Source organism: Chaetodon auriga, chromosome 22 (assembly GCF_051107435.1).
Source record: "Chaetodon auriga isolate fChaAug3 chromosome 22, fChaAug3.hap1, whole genome shotgun sequence".
Lineage (NCBI taxonomy): Eukaryota > Metazoa > Chordata > Actinopteri > Chaetodontiformes > Chaetodontidae > Chaetodon > Chaetodon auriga.
In genome coordinates, this window is record NC_135095.1 from 5,630,391 (window position 1) to 5,640,106 (window position 9,716).

The window sequence follows — 9,716 nt, forward strand, 5'->3', positions numbered from 1 at the left end:
AGCAGAGGCAGTGCGGTACACTGAGCAGCAGATAGACTGATACACTCAGGTGACGAAACAATCACCAAGGGAGCGTTTACACCTGAACCTGTTTGAGAATTAACCCTGATGTGTTTGCACTGTTAGTGCGGTTTGTCTGGGCTGGTGTGAAAGCTGTAAATGAAACTCTGGTCCCGAAGGACCTCTGGAGTGGCTTGTTTGTGGTGGGAATATGATCCAACCTCACTCCGATCCAACTACTAGGCTACTCTGCAGCCAGGTGTGCTTTGCGTAGAGGGATGTGGATGAGCGAATGTAACAGCTGCTAGCAACTAGCTGGCGAATTAATCAAGGTTGGACCTGGGCTAGCGCAATATCATATTTGGCCAGTGGATCTTCATCAGGACCCACTTCTTCTTCTTCTCTGTATTTTTCTCTGTGTGAAAAGAAACCAAACCAATGGGAAAACACACCAAGTTCACCAACCCAAATGATTCTGACTAGAACAAACTATTGGTGTGAAAATGGCCGAAGTTAGCTGATGGCCCAACATAGGATGGGCGACATCTCAAGTCAGTGCTTCTTCGAGGAAAGCATAGTATACAGTTTGAACAGAGAGTACGATTGGTTGCAACGTGGACTGAAAACTGAAGCAGAACTGATAGTTTTGTGTTAGGAGGTTACAGCACAGCAATGCTGCAACGCTGTAAGCTATGTTGAACACATGATGCAACATCTCAGCATTGGACCAATCACCAAGGGCAATAATCATATCAGGCACTTCATATAACAGATCTAACCTCACATCATTTTTGTATCCAGGCAAAATGAGCTCACCTGCGAGTTCTACTCCGTTCATTTCGATCTGGTGAGTGAGCTCAGCTTCCAGTTGCAGGGCATAGCTTATTCTCAGTGAATCTCTTCCACACTAAAGCCTTGTAGCAAAAGCTCAACTCACTCTGCAAGGCTGACCTTATGGGCTAATGTCAGACTGTTCGCAGTGCTCCTTTGCTGTTATCGCTGTTCGCAAGTACTTTGCTTTCCTACACACACTTCTCAGATCACACAATGTTTTCTTGCAGTGTGTCACCATTATCATACAATTTTGTCCTGACTCTTTTACAGTGCCTGAATATGAGCTGATATAGAGAGCACCACGGCCTTGTGGCGCCAAGGTCATGTGGTTGACACCATGGCTTATACAAAATTTAATGCAATTCAGGTGGAGAAGTAGAAGAGTTCAATGAAACAGTGGTGCTCAATAAGTTCAACATGACTATTTTTGAACATCTTTCATTTGCATCCTTGTGCTGAAAAACGTGACTTCAGTACCTGCCTACCTTCCCGTGTAGGCAGGGGAGTGCGTGCATGTGCATGTGTCCTCATGTGGGACTGTATGTGTCATAGGCGGACACTCAGGTGTGATATGATGACCCTGTTAGCTCTTGTTGATAGCTCTCTAGTCAGAAAGTCCATGCAAAGACATGAATAATTGATGCATCTGGGACCAAAAATAGGAAAAAGATCGAGAGATAAAAAGAAAAGACAGAGAGGTGGAGAGCGTTTAAAGAGTGAGAGAGGAGCAGGCAGAGTGAGCGATGACAAGTGTGGTCGGAAAACAATCAGAGAGAGGAGAAGACCGCAAGAGATTGGAAGAGAAAGACAGATGAAGTGAGATCCAGCGCTTTTAGCCTGAGAAAGCTGCCCTCTATCAAATGTTCGGCCAGGAAATGGGGACGCGGTGGGCTCTGCTGCTGCAAACTACATTATTTACAACCACGGCTTTGCCAAAGTGGACACAGGAAAGGCCTGAAAGGATGGATCCAAGATTTTATTTTAAGCCATCAAATTATAGCTGCTCTAGGCAGGGTTTTTATGGTAAAAAATACCCATCCTATCAGTATAAATCAGAAAATGGTGTTTGAACAGACAAGGTGCTTTCAGGTGTCCGGTTTTAATTGTGGCAGGGGAAGGTCTGAACACACAGGACGTGGGAACTTGAAATGTTTGAGCAAAATACAACACAGTGATGACTAAGACCTCTTTTAACACCCACTATTATGATATCTGGGTAGAAGAATTTCGAACATTTATTTTAAAGCTTATCAATATTTTATGTGTAACTCGAAAGAGTTCCCTCATAGTGATAAACACACACAGCCAACTCTGCGGTTTCCCTCTGCTCCACAAGGCCTTTTGGTTTGAGTTTGGTTTTCCAGCATGCAGCTCCACTGTCATCAAACTCGTTCAGGCAAATGTTCTCATTGAAAAAGCTGTTATAAACCCTTTGTATGCTACCTGATCACACCGGACAGCAGACAAAGTTAGCAACTAGCTCATGAAGAAAGTGGAACATGTAGATGACGAGCTGTGGACCCCTGTCATGTACTGTAAATGCTGAAGCTGCTCTGTGTCTGCTGGATGTGTGTGAAGGCAGTTGTTTGTTAATGCACTTGCTTGTTTTCACCCGCACCTCCCTCACCCAAGTTGTTAGACCGGGTGAAGGAAGACGAAGGAGAAATCCATATATTGGCCCTCAGCCGTATTATTTGGAAATGTAAAGTTTTTATACATAGGTTACAGGATAATTATTAAAAACTGCATAACGCTGAACCCTTTTCATCCGCTTTATTTGTCACTTCCCAGATTCAATTCATGAGCTGAAAAAAAAAACAAACAAACCCCTGATTGGTCCCATAAAACATGGGTGACTCCTGCTCTGCTCTGAGTGATATTCCATGTTTTTCCTTTCTGAAATGAATTTCATGTATTGCGACATTCACTGCCTCAGCAGCACAGATGTATATATTATGTAGAAGCTCACGAGGATGCTCCTTGCTGCATCTATGAAGACGATGCTGTGGCTCAATGACGCACAGCTCATTAGATTTCCCACATAACAAACCTATTTGTATTGTATATACAGTATGAGCTGAGCCAGTTGGAGACCCCAACCCTCTTTATGCGCTCATCATGGGCTTTTTCCATACATTTGATTAGACTATTGCTCAGCAAGAATGTGGTATAATGCAATACTGAGGAAAAGTGCCAGAATAAAGGGAAATTAATCACAATGCAGCCTCTATTGATGTTCAGTACTTGTATTAATACTCTTTTGTGAATTGTGTTTTCAACATGTATTGTTGTAATTGTCTGTTTTATTATCTCAAGCACTGAAGCACAGTTTGATCAGAGGGCAATTACCAGTATTGACTATAAGGTTTGTGTGAAAATTAACCATCAATAATATATAGTGTTCTTAATATGCTACTTGCAGCATTTTTTCCCATGAATAAATCATCACCACATTAATTATGAAACGTACTATATGTATAACTAGTGCAAACAAATGAGGCTGTTACTGAGCAGACTATCAACATCTGCTCTGCATTTTACATTGAATTATCGTGTTAATCTGATGAGTCGCTTCATGGCACGAAGCAGGAAGAGGGCACAGAAGAGAGCTGATGGCTGGAGGGTTGAAAGGGTGAAAGTCAGACATGGGAGGGCGAAGCAGGAAGCGAGCGGTGCTGACGGATGTCCGGCGCATGTTCACACTTTTAGGACAACAGTGTTTGCTTGCAGGGCTGTGTGCTACCGACAGTGGAGTTTGAGTGGATAGCACTTGGGAGAAGGATTATGAGGATTAAGGAAGCAGCCAGGCAGATATGGATGAGAGGGATGAAACTCGCATTCGCACGCGTCACTCTCCATTCTTTGTCAATGTGAAACTGAAGGGTTTTTTTTATTGATTATCTCACAAAGAAGTCTCTCCAAGATAAAATTCAGCATGTGCATAGGACAGAATATATGATGACAGAGGAACTCCAACGTTTCAGATTCAACTTCCTGTCCATTGAGAGCATTTCCCAGCATCAATTAAAACCTGACACCTGAAACCACCTTTTTTGGTGTACGGGCACAGCTCTCATCGATAGCCTGCTTCTGACACTCTGGAGACCATGCAGATGAAAACACCTTCTTCTCCTTTTAGAATTAAGGTGAGGTCTGATAGGCATGAGAGCAATTAAGAGCTAATTTTGTACACCGCAGTCCCGAAAAAGTTCAAATGATCCTGATGGAAGGTTCTGATGTCTGGAAAAACATGCAGCTTTCACTGCATGAAAAGACAGACAGCGCTCGCTTCAGAGCTTATCAGCCAGACAGAAACACAGGCTCAGTATCTGTCTCTGTTCACATAAACACACACACACACACACACACACACACACACACACACACACACACACACACTCAGACTGTCAATCTGCAGCTCTGTCACTATCAACCTAATCCCTTAATTCGACATCTTAGAGCACATTAAATACTGTTACATAATTCCAAAACACAGCGTACCGATGCACACATGCAGGTGCACTCACGCGCACACATGCACTTTAGCTCAGTCTTGACTCAGGCCACCCTCGGTTTGCATTTCTGTCTCTCTGTATGTTCAATCACACAGGTACACATGCACACATTGTGTATTTGTGAATGTGCACCCATGCATATTCTCATGGCTCGTATTTTGTCAGTGTGTCCCTATTCTGGACACGGTTTATTGATGTATGTGTACGTGTTTGTTTATTGCGTGTGTGGAGCACAGCAGTGCATAAAGCCAATAATCAGTGCTAAGTATGGAAGTGCAGGGTCACACGGGACAGAGGGGCTTTCCTCTAACGAGAGGTTAACGAAGGACAAGGCAGGCCTTCTCACTGGGGTTCAAGAAATCTGTGGCAGCTGCTCAAATGATGGAGATCTGGAGACGTTCACGTGAGGAATCAGGGGATAACGAGGCCGCGCGGAGCCAAAAGCATCTCTGATTGGGCCGCGGTTTGGAACAGGATTCTCTGCAGCGTCCAGAAACCTCTGTGTATTCCACTGACGCACCGACGATACTTTACTAAAGTTTGACATATTAAAGCTTTAAGTCTGAACATCTTTTCTGTTTGCTGTCAGCTAACTCTAATTTGCAGGTTTGGGCCTTCATTTCCATGCCTTCAAGCTTAAAGCTGCTCTAATCAATATATTTATGTTAACAGGGGGATAAACTGACCATAGGTGATGTGAAACATGCAGAGTGTTTTAGCATCTTCCAGCTCATTGTTGTGATTTTATAGCCTGTAAATTTACTGTTTTACCTTCACACAGTTAGCAACTAGCCGGTGAACATTGTGGAGCATTTAGCAGCAGAAAGGCCACATATTCCTCTCAAACAGAGCTAAAAGCAGGGGGAACATTGGACTTTTATTCACTGGGTGGACAGAAAGTCCTCCAGGCGGATGCTTACGTTGCTCTGTGTCCAATGTGTCAGTGTTGTTTTCACAGGGTTTGTTCTGCAGGTGCCAGCTCTTATACGTTTGACAGGTTTATGACATGGCCCGTCAAAAAGAGCATGATTCAACAACTAACCAGTAAGCGTCCTTGGAGCTTCTCACAGCGGTCACTCAGTCCTGTTTCTGCTCTTTCTTCTACTCTGTCCCTATCTTCAGTCGCCTCTCTCTTCAGCACACTCATGCCATTCTCCTTCCAACCATCAGACGCCCTCAGACTCTTGTTTCCTTGAACCCTTCCACCGCTAACCTGCCTGCCTCCTTGACCTTCTGTCTGATCCTTGGACTGCTCTCCTGGTTTAGACCATTACCTGCATGCACAACTTCACCATGAAATCACTGAACGCAGCTCTTGTCTGTGTTTGCCTCCTTCCTTTGTTGCTTGTGTTCACATGCCATGACAGAGCTGCTACATCCAGTGGGTTCAATTAATTTTGTGACGGTAAGATTAGGAGCCAGCTGTTGTAGCTACACGATCCTCGACAGATGTCTCACTGACGGCTTCAGAGTCAGGAAAAATGTCCAAATCACTTATTAATAAACACTTAAATCATACATTAATCAACCAGTGGGATCTAAAGTTAGCAATTTAGTCATTTTAGCATGATTAGACATAGTTCAAGTCATCTTTTGCTTTTAAAGAATTTTCAGGTATTACAAAATAAAGATGTTTTTTTTTTCTTTCTTTCTTTCCAAGCACACCATCATGACTGATTTCACATTCCAGGCTTGATGTTTTATTTTTAGTGAGAATCTTTTGCTCACTTCCAGCTGGGCCCATGCCTCTTTCTTCTCCGGACCTGTCTGCTCCCAAACTCAGTCGACTCATTACTTTCAGTACATCTTCATTGCATAAAACTCTGAGTCTTACTGCAGCACAGTGGGGGACTGTAGATTGAAGGATCTTCGCTGATTGGATTCATGTTTCTCCTGCTTTTAAGTGTTTTTCTCTGAGTTTTGGGACTCTGATTCCTGCTGCGACAAAGCACGTCTGGCCCCAGAGATGCGAAGCAGGGGTCAAACAAGAGGAAGGGGATTTGAAGGGCCGGGGTCACGACTGGAAGGCGGCTGGTTCAAATCCTTGAAGCAGCTGGTGAGTAATCCTTCACGAGAAACCACTGCTAGAGTGTCCTTGAAGTATCCTCTAGAGGCATTTTGCTGGCGTGTTGCTGAGAGTCATGTCCCTTACAGGTAGTTATGTATATGTTTATTTGTAGAACAATGACACATTCTTAAGGAAAAAAACACTCACACTGGTTCATTGTCTTGAGGTGTAGCTCTTCCATCACTGAGGTTAAGTATGAAAGACGAGATAAGATGAAGTTATTGATCTGTGTGAGGAAACTGGGCCATCGCAGCAGCTGAACAGAGGAGTGTAAGGCTGGTGAGACATGATGAAACAGGAAGGGAAAGGAAAGTTTCTGCTTCCATTTCCACTGCTCTCTGGTTCCCACACGTGCAGATTACCGCTCAGCTCTCAAGACTGAAACACTGAACTACTTGTAAATCTGTACTCTAAGGATTTAAGTGGAGATCCGAGCTTTGGGTGACTCCCTGCAGCTTCGACGTTAATTTGGGAGACGAGCAGCATTGGCAGATTAGAAATAAGCAGTCAGAGAGATAAGCGTGTAGTGACACTGTGTGAGGAGACTTTGGGACCCCCTGTAGCTTGTCTGATCGTCCAATTGGTGTACGCTGCGGGACCTGGCTGCAGTAAGAGTCAATAACTAATGTAGTCAGGCAGTGATTAGTCAGGATTGTGCAAAAGGTCAATGAGAAGGCAACGGCATGGTGACGTGACATGGTGCATATCAACCACTTTATATGTTGAAACTAAGGGAGGATGTGGATTTACAAAGCATAAATTGGTAAAAATTAAACAAGTGAAATTTCAGTATTTCAAAAAAGAAACATTTGGAATACATACAAAATCAGATTTGATTTTACATCTGTGAGGGATGAAGGTTAAAAGATTGAAAGGGCTGCGGAGCTGGTGAAAAACAGACTCATATGGATTTAGATTTGGTTCCCAATCTGAAGCTTGTGTGTGTGTGTGTGTGTGTGTGTGTGTGTGTGTGTGTGTGTGTGTGTGTGTGTGTGTGTGCGTCTCATGCGTATTGGATGTGATTCCTAATCTGAGGTCAGAGTTCGCTGCAATCTGGCAGTACATTTTCTATTTACATTACAGGTCTTTCACTAAGCTCTAATCCAGAGGGAAACCGCCTCCCCTTTTCCATCAGCAGCACCAAAGACGGCCAGCAGAGTGCTAAAAAAAATGAATGGAAAAAAAAGAACATGACAATGAAGTTTTTAATAAAATGTTAAAAGGAAAAAAAAAGCATGAGAGAAAACATGGGTAGAAAGAATCCGCTGGTGGCCCAAATGAAATGATCAGCAGTGATCAATGTGGCGGCCGGCAGGTTTTTTTTACTTTTAAGGTATGTTCTGTGTCTGCTCTCCTTCATGATGCACACTGTTGGTGTTTAACTGCAGACGGTTGCGGTCATGAACTCAAGTGTGTTCAGTTCGGATATGAAACACCGAGCAGTAACGTATCATACGCACTGGGGAAGTACACAGCACCATCTAGTGGATTTTTGTTGCCATTGCAGTTTGAGTTTCTCACTGCTCCCCGCACTGCCCCAAAACCATCTTCGGTCACACAAATTGAGCCGTTCTCACTTAAAAAAAACGTTTGTGTTCCTTTACAAAACCCCCTTTCTAAAAATATGAGCGTGTCATGTCACCATGGAGGCAAAAGCAAAACAAGGTGGGGCTCATGAACAGCATTCAGCACCACAGCAGACTGGACAGCTCCGCCTCGGGCTCAACAGATACCCTCTTACTGTTACATGTTAACTGCAGATGAACTGTAGGGGGTTGGATTAACGGTCATGGAACATATTATAAGAAATTCTAATCAGTAAGATTTGAGGATGATTAGATGAGATGCAAAAACTGCTGAGATGGGATGAAAAAATGGTTATTGTGAAAAAGCATTGTGGCTTTTTAGAGACTTTGTTCCGTTAGTCCCTAATATTCCTCCATCCTCTTTAGTGTCACTTGCACTGGTGTAAGGATCTTCTCTGCTCTCTCTTCTCTGTACTTCAATTAATCCATTCACGACTCACTTCAGCACCCAGAAGGACTAAATGTAAGTCTTTTGGCCAGTAGGGGGCAGCAGAAATAAGCAGTTAACACAAAGTTGACGTATTATCAGTTGCTCACTTGGTGCTGAGCAGGTGGTGTGTAGTGAGTTTATCAGAGCTTTTTCACTAAATTCAGCTGATGATGAGAGCAGGTAGAGTGAATGGATCTGAAAGATGTGAAAATGCTCTGCGGAGCTAGAACTGTTGAGTTGGGGGACTGATGTAAATTGATAGATTTCTCCCCAGGTTTTCTTCTGTGTGTCAGCCTCTTTTTATATGAACATTTAGTATCTGTAAGACTTGTATATCTGCTTTCATCAACTGTCACTTTGATGGGCATTTTGTACATTGTTTTTATAAAAATATTGATTATAGAAGCTCTAAGGCTGTCGTTTTCTTTAAAATGAAGGTTAATCTATTAATATTTCTTACAGTGTGGAGACCTGTCGAAGCAGCATTGAGGCCATAACTTAGGATAGATATAATTAAAGAAATGTTTGTCTTTGTTAGCTGTAGTTGGAGTCTCGGGCAATTTGTACTCATGACCTTCACGTTTCTGAAAATCCCAGCAAAACGGTCTCATGAATACCTGGCAGCAGCTGTAAGCCTGCAGACTGCACCGCAGCCTGACTCTAATCCAATCAAAAGCAGAGGGTGGAGCAGAAGGACAAACACAGACAGGCCAGCTTCAACTAACTGCACCAGCTGAGAGGCTCTGCGGGCAGCTGTCAGTCCAGAGATGTCACCCACAGTTTGATGAATACTGTTACTGCGTGAAACAGATTAATACAGGAGCACTTAACTGAACACTTACATTGAACTTAGATGGTACATTTTGTCACTAACCCTCCATGTATCTGTGACTGATAATGAGACTGAGTAACAATGTCACTGTCACACACACATGCACACACACTGGTGAGCTCCGCTTGACTGGTGTGAAGCCATTGACAAATTTTCACACAGTTTAAGACTAAAAGAGGTTTAGTGAGAATTAGCCAAGAGTGATTTGGGTTATGTAAGCACAGAGGTGAGGAGAGGAGACAAACACACACAAATGCACGCACGCGCACACACACACACACACACACACACACACTCACACACACACACAAAAGCAAACTTTGTGTAGCTCCGCTCTATTCCCACCAGTCAGAAGCCTTAGATTTAAACAATATTTCTGAAATAATTCGTACATTTCCTTCATTCCCTCCTCATTACAATTGGAATAAAAGTCACTTCTTCTTCTCCGTTT

General features: G+C 43.2%; 1 protein-coding gene across 1 annotated transcript in view; it reads right to left on the reverse strand.

The window, feature by feature from the left end:
• The window catches only part of LOC143314806 (uncharacterized), a 29,295-nt gene that overhangs the window by 17,479 nt on the left and 2,100 nt on the right, over positions 1 to 9,716 (reverse strand). The gene's annotated exons all lie outside the window — the stretch shown is intronic.